This window comes from Podarcis pityusensis (assembly GCF_964106645.2).
Source record: "Podarcis pityusensis genome assembly, chromosome: 3".
Lineage (NCBI taxonomy): Eukaryota > Metazoa > Chordata > Lepidosauria > Squamata > Lacertidae > Podarcis > Podarcis pityusensis.
The window spans coordinates 34541226-34553932 of record NC_138026.1 but is presented as its reverse complement, the minus strand read 5'-3'; the positions used below and the strand labels follow the sequence as shown (position 1 = coordinate 34553932).

The 12707-nt window shown below is 44.6% G+C and overlaps 1 protein-coding gene across 3 annotated transcripts in view; it reads left to right on the top strand.

Annotated features, from left to right (window-relative positions):
• The window catches only part of EYS (eyes shut homolog), a 500175-nt gene that overhangs the window by 116875 nt on the left and 370593 nt on the right, over nt 1–12707 (top strand). The window lies entirely within an intron of this gene.

Genomic DNA, 12707 nt, shown 5'->3' with positions numbered 1-12707 from the left:
TGTGCTTGGATGTGCTTCTAGTAACTGCACTAAATTTGCCTTCATTTGCCACCTGTGGGGCCCTGAAGCCTCCAAACTAGCTCAAAAGAAGAAGGCTTTTCAGTTGCATTTATCTGGGTCCTGACATACCGTATATCTGTTTTCATACGTTGACAAAATGGAGATGGGGTTGCTGAAATTCACTTCAGCAAATCAATGTCGACCGTATTTTGGACATTTAGTATAACCTATATAAATCCCTTTATTTAAAATGGGTCACTATTCTGTAACTTACGTTCTTAAAGTACAGTAATTATTGCCATTCAGCCTTGAACACATCCAGTCTGGGTATTGCTTTTTCCAAATGAAATTTCTTTGCCATTCTTTGTTTTCCCCTGTGAATGTTGCTCCTAGACTACTCACTCACCCTCATGTCACTGTGCTAATCATTCACGACATCTTCTGCTTTAGGCTCACCTGCTTTCCTTTCAGTCAGCTGGAGCTAAATCTCTTCCCCAACCCGATTTAGCACACAAAAGACGACAACGAGGCTTTTATTATGGCAGTTGCATCTCACTCCTGGCTGTACGTGAGGGTTCCGGTTACGCTATGGAAAGCACGCAGACATAAGACTAGTCATTGTGAAACGGATAACACCGTCAAATCTCAGTGCCTGGTATCTGTAAGCAGAAGTGTGCTTCTCTTCTGAATTTCTAATTGTGAGGCTTGCTTCTTGGGGCTTGACAAGGTTATTTTTGACACTCTGGTGATTCACCATTTCCAGCAGACTGAGTAACCACCACTAGAAGTGTGGGCCTGGTTATACATTGTGACTAACAAGAAAGGCATGAATTCATGTAACACCAAATTAGACATGAAATACTGTAATGCTGACAACCTGTAACCTTTACAGAGTGCCAGCTGTCATGCCGTTTAGAGCATGGCTTGTTCAGAAGGAACATCTCGCCCCTCTTGTCAAATTTTATCCTCTTTCCCCCACCCCTCTTAATATTTAAGAGGGTGGGCATAACTAGCTCACAGTGTTTCTCATTATATGTGGCATTTTCACTGAGGGAAGGAATGTATGCTACAGTGCTGATACCAATGTGTGGCTATTGTTTTTAACACTTGATTGGAAGCCGCCCAGAGTGGCTGGGGAAACTCAGGCAGATGGGTGGGGTATAAATAATAAATTATTATTATTATCATTATAATGTGGGTTTGCAGTTTGCTGCAATCCATCCATAATGGCATGCCTAATCAGTGCCCTAGCGGGAAATGTGGACCCGCCCAGCCACCCATCATGCAAGGCAACTGCGTCGCTCTTATCACAACAAATGAGCCCTTGTTTCCCTTTTTTGCACCAAGCTCAGTGACAAAATGTTCTGTTGACAAATTCTTCTGGCATTTCTGAAGTTTGGTCTCCTGCTATCAGTGGGCTATTGTCAGGAGTGCGTGCAGGAGCCAGGCCCTGTGACCGGTAGGGCTTCACAGGACTGGGGTTTTCCTAAGTTTGTTCTGAAGAGGCAAGGCGAGGCCGCACAGGTGAGGCCAATTGGTAACTCACAGCACCTGGTGGCAAGAGCTGGGAAGGGATATAAGGTCAGCATTTCCCTTTGGCTCTTTGCCACCACAACACATTTCCTGCCTTCCTGCATTTGGCTTCTTGACTCCTGGTTTTCTGACCCTCGGACCCTTTGCTTCCTGACTCCTGGCTTCCAGACTCTCGTTCCTGCTTGCACCCTGCCGTCTTGCCCCCGGTCCTGATGTCCTCTGCCAGGACTTTGACCTCCTGTAAACCAGACCATGACAGCTATATATATAGTAACAAAGTTTGGACACTCCTGATACCATATTCTTATGTTAGCTTCATTGTCACATCCTCCCATCTGCAATAATCTCTTTACTTGCAAAATGCCTGTCATAATGACAGTGGGAGAAAGGCCCGTGATATGCCACGTAAAGCACATTGCAGTAATCCAGTCTAGATGTTACAGGAGCATGGAGTGTATTGGTGAAGCAGTTTGTGTCCAAAAAGGGCCATGGGTGGCAAACCTGTTGGAGGTGGGAAAAGACGCTCCTAGCCACCAAATCTACCTGAGGGTCCAGTGACAAGGTTGGATTCAGAGGTTACCCTCCCCTGCCATGCTGTGGACCTGCTCCTTCCAGGGGAATGTATTGTCCATGACAGGTCATATCCCTACCTTCTGGGCCTGAGAATTCAGAACACTTGGCACCTCTGTTTTTTCTGCATTCAGCCTCAATTTATTGCCCTACATCCAGTTCATCAACACCTCCAAGCATTGGTCTAACACCTCAAGCACCTCTCCCGATTTTGATGGGACAGAGCAATAGAACTTTATGACATCCACATATCAAGGGCATTTCCCTCCCAATCTGGTGACAGCTTACAGAGGCTTCATATAGATGTTAAATAGTACAGGGGACAAAATGGAACCCTGTGGGATACCAAAGTGGTGCCCCATAGCTATTTTCAGGAAATGACCTTGGAATTAGGACTGGAACCACTGGAACACAATGCCCCCAACCTCCACCTCCTTGAAGATGCTCCAGAAGGATACCATGGTCAAGAGTATTAAAAGCCACTGAGAAAGCAAGGAAGATAAGCAGGGCCACACGGTCCTTCTCTTTCTCCTGATAAATATAATCCACTAGGGTGACTAAGGTAGTTTTAGTGCTGTGGCCAGACCTGAAGGCAAACTGGAATGGATCTATTTAATGAGCTTCTTCCAAGCATGCCTGAAGCTGGACAGCCACAAGCTTCTTGAACACCATGTCCCACTAGACTACCCTGTCCCACCCCCCTGGTCACCCAGGCATAGGTATACCATTCAAATATACACATAAAACTCATTGCTCATTGAATAGACCCAATGGCATAATGGCACTGTGATCCAAACCCTAGCCAGCAAAATGAAAGGCTTAAGAGAGAATTTGCAGCCCTGACACTCATGCAAGGTGAGGAGGAAGGGAGGAGCTGGAAAACTTCTGACCCAGCCTAGGTCTAGTGCAGCGCCGGTTGTGGTCTCATCAAGTGGTAGCAATGGAGTCAGCTCAGGGCTTCTTGCCGACTGCCTTGAAGGGGTAGGGAGAGGATCACACCTGCAGGTGAAATAATGTTCTGTACTAGACTCCACAGGTGGATGCTGGGCTGGGTGGAGGAATGACTACAGCCTAGCATGAAGGGGAGTTGGCTAGCAGCCTCAGTTTTCAGATTTTGAGAGGAAATTGAATTGGCACAGATTTTGTGCCAATTGAATTTATCATATAGCCATTGTGGATTGTCTAGGGGTGCAACAGGCACATTCAGTAGTTGGAGCAGGAAGATGTCATCTTACTTCCACCCTGATATGTAGGAAGAAGTTAGAGGAGAGTATTGCCTAAACCACTAGGTGGACAAGTTCAGTAGCTCTCGTTAGTTGATTATAACAGTTTATTTAAAAAATGGTTCAGCTGCTTTCTTTAGCATAGCAGTGCCTCTAAACCTCCAGAACTTCCATGCAAAAGTTGCTAAAAGAGAATCTTCCTATAGTTCTTCTGTAACATCCTATTACAAAATAGGTAAACAACACTGAGATGTATTTTTATTTTGCTGCAAAATGAGCATATTCTAGCGAATAAGTAAATTGGATGTAATTTAGTATAATGATCAGTTTTCTGAAGATCATTTCCCTGATTGCTGAGTTAATCATGTCCCTTTTCATAATCTTAGTAAACTGGGGTGGCGAGATTTTGGTGAAAACACCTGGGCATCTCTCACTTAAAATGTATGTATTCCTATGGGGGAAAAACTCCTATAGCAAGAACAATGTATATTGATGATGTATAAAGGGGGGGGGGGGGACACACACTCAGCTATTCCTGTCATCGTCATTGTCATCATTTATTAGAAAAGAAAAGTTTTTAAAAGTGATTTGACAAGATAAAAACAGAGCGAACAAAAACATTTTTAAACCAGTTTTTTTTTATAAAAATGATCATTTCAAAATACACAAAATGCTCATCCTGTGGCATTTCCAATTAGGAAATGTCTAAAAAGGGTAAAGGGACCCCTACAGTAAAGTTCAGTTGCAGACGACTCTGGCGTTGCGATGCTCATCTCGCTTTACAGGCCGAGGGAGCCAGCATTTGTCTGCAGTTTTTCCAGGTCATGTGGCCAGCATGACTAAGCCACTTCTGGTGCAATGGAACACCGAAACCAGAGCAGTGCACGGAAACGCCATTTTCCTTCCCGCTGGAGTGGTACCAATTTATCTACTTTTTGTCTCCCACCCCCTTAAAGATGAGCACCACAGTGGGAGGCAACTTGATTACCAAAGCCCGAGTAGACTAAAAGGTCTTAGCCTGGCACTTAAAGATTGACAATGGCACCAAGAACATCTCCCTTGAGAGACCACTTCACAGACAAGGAGCAACCACTGAAGAGACCCGTTCTTGTGTGGTCAACCTCCACACCTCCCTCGGGTGGGGCACATTATATGATTCAGGTGGATTTGTTGAACACTGTTGTTGTTTTCCTGTTTTCGTTACTTAGCAAGTATGAGAGCACATCTACATGCTGCTGCATCAGCAAAAGAGCACACAGAACACATGTGGCAGCAAGAAATATTAGGAAAGCAAATGTTGAGGCAGGAGAAGAACAAAGGTGAAGGCAGGTTTCCTGCTAATGACGGAAAGTAATCATCTTACATGATTGCCAAAGGAATGCTGTGCTTTCATTTGTATAACAGACCTCCAATGGAACTCCCCCTCTTCCTCTCCTGCCACCTGATGGCCCCCTGTGCAAATAGCCTCGAAATTTGTTCCAACAGGGTTAGGAAACCCTCCGGAGCAGATTTTGGGGCATGCATGGGCTAAGGGGAAGGGGGAGTCCAATCAAATGAGTGGAAATCTGCTTGTGCAATGTTGGTTACAGTCCTGTGTCTTTTAGTGTGCGGCTTTAACTAAAAAGATTTTTAAAAATTGACAAACCTACTTAATTTTGCCCACTTTTGCAATGGACCTTTTCAACCAAAAGTGACTTTGAAATAAATGCACCCCCCCCCAAAAAAAAGTGCATAAAAGGCATATACTAGTGAATATAGTATTTTTAAAGCATGTATTATGGTTTTTTAGCTGTGGTAAAATGTACTGCCAAGTAAATGTGCTTAGAGTTGTGCTGTGCTTTTTAAATAATAATAATAATAATAATAATAATAATAATAATAATGCATGATTCCCCCAACATATGGCTTGTGCATATGATATCTAATAAATTAGATAAAGTTGATGAAAAACAAGCAATGAACATGCCGTATAATTGCTATAGTATAAATTGTAAGGTCAAGTTCTGGCTCCCTCAGATTAAGTAAAGGTAAAGGTAAAGGGACCCCTGACCATTAGGTCCAGTCGTGGCCGACTCTGGGGTTGCGGCACTCATCTCGCTTTATTGGCCAAGGGACAGCTTCCGGGTCATGTGACCAGCATGACTAAGCTGCTTCTGGCGAACCAGAGCAGTGCACGGAAATACCGTTTACCTTCCCACCAGAGCAGTACCTATTTATCTACTTGCACTTTGACATGCTTTCGAACTGCTAGGTTGGCAGGAGCAGGGACCGAGCAACAGGAGCTCACCCCGTCGCGGGGATTTGAACCGCCGACCTTCTGATCGGCAAGTCCTTGGCTCTGTGGTTTAACCCACAGCGCCACCCGCATCCCCTCTCAGATTAAGTAAGTGACATCAAATCTAAAACTCACTGGCTTAAACTCTTAAAGAGGCCAAGTGTTTAATTCATTAGCCAATTAGTAAAGGCCAGGGAAAAGTCAAGTATTTGTACATCAAATATGTGTATTCTGCACCGTAGGCAACCAACAGACATCTCAAACAACTAATCAGGAGTGTACCTTTCAGCTCCCCCTGCTGAAGTGGAGTGATTACATTTTCTGCCAAATTAGGCCTCTGATGTGTCTTCAGATGACACTAAGTATGCTTATGAACTTGTATGCTGAAGTAGTTACCAGCGCATAGGGAACCCAAATCTGTTGCTCAGTCCATTGCTTCTGCTCTGGATATTAAAGAAAAGACTACCTTTAATGCTAAAGCAGATTGCAGCAGCTGAGCATGAAGTTATATCAGTAAATTCTCATGAAAACGTAATGCACATTGTTCTGGATGCACAGCTATTAGGAGACAAGGAACAAAATGAGCATTGATTGTATGCCACCACGAAAGTCCTCTGTTTATCATCCATACACTTCCCACTGCTTAGGAAATTATTCTGAAAATGTCAATCTGTGTAGTCAAGGTTACCACCTAAAGGCTAAAGCATAATGCTATGCATGTGCAGGAAATAAAAGGAGGCTAATTGTTTCCAAGGGCCTCTAAACACAACAGAGCACATAAGTCGGTTAGGCCTATTCTGTCTCTGGGAGATTGTCAGCACTCCGTGGTTAAGTGATTATATGCTAGTGGTCAAGCAACTGACCCTTAAAAGCAGATCAAAGAAGAAATGAGCAAGCCCATTCACTATCATTTCAGGACAACGACTTACATTAAAGACAAAACAAACCATGTTGCATTTTTTGTGGGAGGTTATCCTTGAATCTGGGGCAGGCACGCGGGTGGCGCTGTGGGTTAAACCACAGAGCCTAGGACTTGCCAATCAGAAGGTCGGCGGTTCGAATCCCTGCGACGGGGTGAGCTCCCATTGCTCGGTCCCTGCTCCTGCCAACCTAGCAGTTCGAAAGCACGTCAAAGTGCAAGTAGATAAATAGGTACTACTCCGGCGGGAAGGTAAATGGCGTTTCCGTGCACTGCTCTGGTTCACCAGAAGCGGCTTAGTCATGCTGGCCACATGACCCGGAAGCTGTCTGTGGACAAACGCCGGCTCCCTCGGCCTATAGAGCGAGATGAGCGCCGCAACCCCAGAGTCGGTCACGACTGGACCTAATGGTCAGGGATCCCTTTACCTTTTTATCCTTGAATCTGAGAGCTGTGCACAAATGTAGCATGTTCAGTATGTTGCTCTGCTTGTTACTGTATAGTTTTCAAAAGAAAAAAACCCACATGCAGACAAGCAATTCTATCAGTATTGTTAATTTCTTGGTCTTCTTCGCTTAGTGAGCCCAACAATGTTGCCTGAGGCTTACTAGATGCATTTAAGACATATGCCTGGTTCAGCAAATGGCATTGCCATGTGTTCTGGCACTCGTTGCAGTGTCCCGTTGCACCAGAAGCAGTTTCATCATTCTGGCCACATGACTCAGAAAGCTTTCTATGGACAAACGGCTGGCTCCCTCAGCCTGAAGTGAGATGAGCGTTGCACCTCATAGTCACCTTTGACTGGACGTAACCATTCAGGGGTCCTTTATCTTTACCTAAAAATTACAGTTGCTGTGGCCAGGCATGCCAACTCTAGTGAGCTGATGTGTCTCCAACCCCCGCAGTCTTTGTTGGAAAGGGGCTAGGCCCCCTCAATGTTGAGGGGGCCCAGCCCACATATGCAACATCACGCGTGGTGAGTGTTGCATGTGCAGCTGGCTCCTCCAGAGCGCTCAGCCTTCTCCGGACAACACAATGTCATTTGTGTGACATCACACATGCCACACGCTGGGTCCCCTCAATCTGGCACCTCTGACTGAAGCTCTAGGCAATGTCTATCAAGGTGGGCTGTGTTGTTTAAGTTTTTTACTGTCAGTAGCTCCATACAAACCTTGCCAGGTCACAAACTTCCTGACAGCCTGCATACACTCGTAATGCAATTTTACGGAGGCTACAGAGTGATTGATGAACTGAACCTCTATGCTCCATTATCACCCAAGACATGGTGATATTAAAAGCCCAACATCTATGTTGCCATATGTCCAAGGGGATATTGAGTCACCGGTGAAGAATTTCAGATGTGAGGCTTAGCAGTTATATGACAGACCAGTATTTTGTTTTTGAGAATATGCTGAGAGAGATATTACTGAGCTCTTGTCTGTTGAATCAACAAACAAACAAAAAAAGGGCTTTGGGAAGTATACTTATCGTCATCCTTGTGAGCCTTTAATTGTGCAGACTTTATGATAATACTAACAAATGCCACTTTGTACAAGATGACATTTCATACAGAGAAGTAATTTCTTTGTTGGTGTTTGCATAAATCTGGCATGTAAAATCTTGTGTAACAAATGCACAAAAGTCTATTTCGCAATTTGCGGGATAACCTCACTCTCCTGGTATTTTAAGCACAGGTGCAAATATAATCCAACCATAATTCAGTACCTTCTTACTTTGTAAGTCCTGGTGAATTTCAGTGGAACATTTACAGTGGAAGAGTTTGGAGCACATCTGTGGGAGTTTGCTGATCTTTGTCTGGGTTGTGCCATTTCGTAGTTTCCACTCAGCCTTGTGTAAAAAGAGGTGAGGGACAACCAAAGAACTTGACTAATAGTTCTTACCCACCAAATACAAATATCTAGATAATCTTGACATATTAGAGATATCCTCTTTTATTTTAATGCTGCACACCATGGGTGCTGGAAATAAAAGTTTGCAAGAGAATACATCAAAAAGTTTCTTGAAGTGATAAGGATCACATTGTTCATACCACCACTTTTCAGATTAAAGGACAAATCTAGCCCTAAGATGCTCCATAGGCAGTATTTGACATTTAACTTAAATCAATGTTTAAAAAATTATCACCCTACGTGAACCGAACTGTGTTGAATGCAAATATTTCTAGACTTTTTGTCCCCATTTCTAGCAAAGTTAGTCACTTTTTCATCTTGTTGCTGCAAGGCAAAGTTGTGACCTGTGAAGTATTGTGCTGTGTAAAAACAGGGCAAATATATTTACCTCCAAGCTGACCTCGCACTTCAAATTTCACCCCTCCATACAGCGGCCATTTAATTTGATTTAATATCACTAAGCTAAAATAATTCCTTGCAATAAATTTGTAAATGACCCCAAAATACAAATTCAAAGCCTTTAGAGTTGGCCATTAACCTGTAATAAATCTTTCAAAGATGAAATCAATAGCATATTAGGTTCAACAACCTTATCAGCCGGGTTTTATTCAACACGTATATGAGAAAGGAAGTTAAAAACTTGCTGCCACTAATATAGTGAGGCACATGGCGATGGAGTGCTGGAGCTGGAATAAAAGGTACACTAGTTTTAAAGGGAAATCTACCCTCCCTGTTAAGAGGGAGGGAACAGACACCTAGAAGAGGCTGCGCAAGGAGCTAGTCCCAACCCTTTGGGGTGTCGTGGAGTCTTTGTGCCTGTAAATATGACCACTTTTAAGCTTCAGATGAGTTGGATTGGTTGGTATGAATGAATTTAAATTAGGACAGTCAGACAGGATCTGAATGGTCTGGCACCTACAGAGGGTCCAGGAAGGGGGGGAACATACACAAGTTCCCTGGACCCATTTCTTCTCCTCTTGGTCGAAACCATCTTATTCACCCTCTCATTTTCTCCCAGAAAATGGTGGTGGTGATAAGGAGAAGTGCTAGATGCAGCTGCCCAATTGCTTATCGGCTCTGTGCATCACAAACAACCAGGCTGTTGCACTGAAGAACTGGGAAAAGGAGCAGCTGGTGATAATGGCAGTGAGGACAGGTCACAGAATCCCTGAAGGAAAGAGAGAGTGTTGACCGAGGGCCTTCCACACCTGCAGCTGGTATTGAACTCAGTGCTCCCCTTCAGTCAGGAAGTGGGGATTGACCACCCCTTCGTTTTTCACAGAGAGCAAAAACTAGGGATTTTATCATGTTTGGCTTGGTGGATCACAACTTGTGTACACCTAAATGAGATCAACATTCTGGTTGCTGCTTAAGGTTAAGTGCATGATGCAATGAATTAACTGATTATTGTTTAGTCATTTAGTCGTGTCCGACTCTTCGTGACCCCATGAACCAGAGCACGCCAGGCGCTCCTGTCTTCCACTGCCTCCCACAGTTTGTGAGGAGATTTCACCCCTCCCATACACAAGAATCTCCTGATCATCTCCTGATGGTCTCTGCTGACTCTCCAGAGAGAAGGAGGCGTGTCCTGCCTATCTACTTATTCTGCCCAGCAACATATCTGTGTGTGTGTGAGAGAGAGAGTCAGTCAGTCAGTGTATCGGAGAGAGTGAGAGTGTGAGAGATCCTAGAGATAAGATTGCTGCTAAGAGCAGCTGCAGACTCTCAGTGTAGCATTGATTTATGCTTAGAATATTCAGCTCTGTATATAGCTTTGTATCATAGTTGTAGTTATAGAATAATAGGAAGATATTTTACAGAGCTGCTCTCCGAGTGGTTTATACTCTGCAAGACTCTGCAAAACTCTGCTGCGCAACGACTGTATTATTGAGACAGTGAATCCGGTGCTCTCAGCTCTAAGCTGTGAGTCCACAGCACTGTGACCTGTTCCTGTGGGAAAAGGAGGTCTCTGGCGGTGCTACCCAGCTCGCCTAGCCCAGTCGGGGTTGAGGTGCATGAGTCCAGTTGGCGCACTGGCTCTAGGGCGATGCTGACATCGGTTATGGGCCCAGTCGTTGTTCCAGTCGTCTGACCTGGCGTTGTTCCAGTCATCCCAGGCGTCCCAGTCGCCAGAGGTTTCTGTTGCTGATTGCCGGACGGTGGAACGGACGCTACATGCTGGACTGATTTGCGGTGCCCAGAAGCAGAGCTGTTTTGGAGCAGAGTGTTCAAGCTGCCGCTGTTGCTCTTGCTGCTGCTTGATTTATGGAGGTATGTTGCTGACTGCCAAAGGAAGAAGATAGCATCCCTGTTTGCCTGTTAATTGCGCTCTGAGTGGGAGAGAGAGTGGCTGAAGGAGTCAAGGCTTTATCTGTGTTGCACGAGGGAAGTGTCTTGCTCTAAGTAATAGCAGACATGGCCTGTGCACATTCTGGCCAGATGGCTCTGTCCTTTCCTCTCCTCACGCCTGAAACCTATGCAGTTTGGCAAGTAAAGATGAAAGCGCTTTTACAGAGGGAAAAGCTATTTCACACGATAGAAGATGACCCTCCAGATAAGGATGATGATGATTGGGCTGAGTGGCATGCTGCAGATATGAAAGCCCGAGGGACAATTATTTTGAGTGTTTCAGACCACTTGCTGGTGAACTTAGAGGGTCAAGAGACTGCACAAGCTGTTTGGCATAAGTTGAGAGATATGCATCTTAGACAAAATGCTGGTTCCAGTGTGATTTTCTTTAAGAAGCTGTGCAGGCTGCAGTTGGAGAAAGGTGGTGATTTGCCTAGCCATCTATCTCTATTAAAGCGTCTCAGACAGGACCTTGTTCAGCGAGACCTGGCTATTTCAGAGGCTGTGTTTGCAATGCTGATGATCAATAGCCTAGATGAGTCTTATGATGGAGTGGCTGCCCAGATTTCCACAATGCCTTCTGACCGGCTAACAGAAGATTATGTGTCTAGCGTGCTCTTGAATGAGTGGGATCGCAGACAGGCTGTTAAAGAAAGCCGGGACTGTGCTGTTAAAAATATGCTTGAAAATGTGCCTGAGTCTTCAGCAGGGGAAAGTGAAAGTGAAACTGCTGCTGTTAAAGCTTTGAAATTGAAGCGGTGCTTTTCGTGTGGAGCACAAGGCCATTTGAGTTTCCAGTGTAAGAAGTCTTCAAAGAAGAAGGGAAACTTCAGAGGCAGAGGGGGAGGAGGACGAAATCCCCATGCACCTGCTACTTCAAAGGCCTTGATCTCTCGCTGTTCCAGTCAACGTGGGCGGAGTTTCTTCGTGGTCGACTCTGGCTGTTCAAACCACGTGGCCAAAGATAAGAATCTCTTTGTTCAGCTTGAGAAGCAAGAGAAAGAAATTCATCAAGCAGATGGGACAGTTCTCACGAGTGTGGCTCAGGGAACTGTGTTCTTAAAGAGCCTGAATGCAACTATTAAGAACGTCCTGTATGCGCCTGATATTCAGGACAATTTGTTGAGTGTTTCCCAGCTTGATCGTCAAGGGTTTAAGGTGGTGTTTGCTAAATCTCGCTGTGAAATTCTTAGAGATGGCAAGCTCATTCTGTATGCAAAATGTGTAAATGGATTGTACCAATTGCCTTTTGTTTCAGGTACAGGCACTGCAGAAGCTACTGAGAAAAAGTGTTGCAATTTAACTGTAGATAAGAATGAGAAGTTGCATGACCAATGTATTCATTATTACCATCGCGTTTATGGTCATTTGAATTTCCAGGCTGTGGCAAAAATGCCTGATATGGTTCAGGGTATGAAGTTGAAAGAATGTCCCTACCACATGAAATGTGTTTCTTGTGCAGAGAGTAAGGCAAGGCAAGCTCCCAAAGGTACAGAGTCTGGGAGAGAGGCCAAGAAACCATATGAAGTCATTCATGCAGACTTAGTGGGGCCTCTAGCGCTCTCTAGAGGCAATTCAAGGTTTTTCATGGTTCTGATAGACTCCTATTCGAAATATGTTTGGGTCTATATGCTGCAGAAAAAGTCTGAAGCCTTTACCAAGTTTCGCCAGTTTTGTAAATGGCTCAGAAATGTACATAATGAGAATGTACGTTGTCTTTTCACAGACAGGGGTGGAGAGTTTTGTTCAGAAGAGTTTGAGAGTTTTCTTTCTGAACAGGGCATTGAGCATAGGACGGCCACGCCCAGATCACCCTGGCAGAATGGTTTATGTGAGAGAGTAAACCAGACCCTGCAGCAAGGAATCAGAACACTGTTACATGATTCGGGGTTACCCAATCCCTATTGGGCTGAAGCTCTTTCATTTTT